This window comes from Caretta caretta, chromosome 12, assembly GCF_965140235.1.
Source record: "Caretta caretta isolate rCarCar2 chromosome 12, rCarCar1.hap1, whole genome shotgun sequence".
Classification (NCBI taxonomy): Eukaryota; Metazoa; Chordata; order Testudines; family Cheloniidae; genus Caretta; species Caretta caretta.
Genome location: NC_134217.1, coordinates 725,558 through 725,993, shown reverse-complemented (window position 1 = coordinate 725,993; position 436 = coordinate 725,558). Strand labels below are relative to the sequence as shown.

General features: G+C 49.1%; 1 non-coding gene across 1 annotated transcript; it reads right to left on the bottom strand.

Moving 5' to 3' along the window:
* Positions 1-354: 354 nt before the first annotated feature.
* Positions 355-436, bottom strand: TRNAS-AGA (transfer RNA serine (anticodon AGA)). Its single transcript has one exon. It is a non-coding gene; the product is annotated as a tRNA-Ser (tRNA).

Below are 436 nucleotides of genomic sequence, written 5' to 3'. Positions count from 1 at the left end.
TGCCTGCATGGAAATCCTAAGAGGGATCTAAGGACTGGTGCACGCTGGGCACTTAACTGGCAGAGCTACGTGTCTCAGGGTGTGAGAAATCCACACCCCCAAGCCAATATAGTTAAGCTGATCTAAGCCCTGGTTAGATAGCGCTAAATAAAAGGAAGAATTGTTCTGTCCCTGTCGCTATTACAGGGATGGGAAAACCCTCCAGTCTCTGTAGTGACTGTCTACCCAAGGTGCTAGAGAAGTGTGAGAGCAGAGTTTTAAGTGTAGACAGCCTAAGAGGCCAGATCTGGCTCCAGTTCACACTGTGGATGCTCAGGCACTAAGACTACAGTAATAATAACAGCCCAGTGCTTCCGTAGTTAGCAGGACTTGAACCTGCGCAGGGCGACCCCAATGGATTTCTAATCCATCACCTTAACCACTCGGCCACAACTAC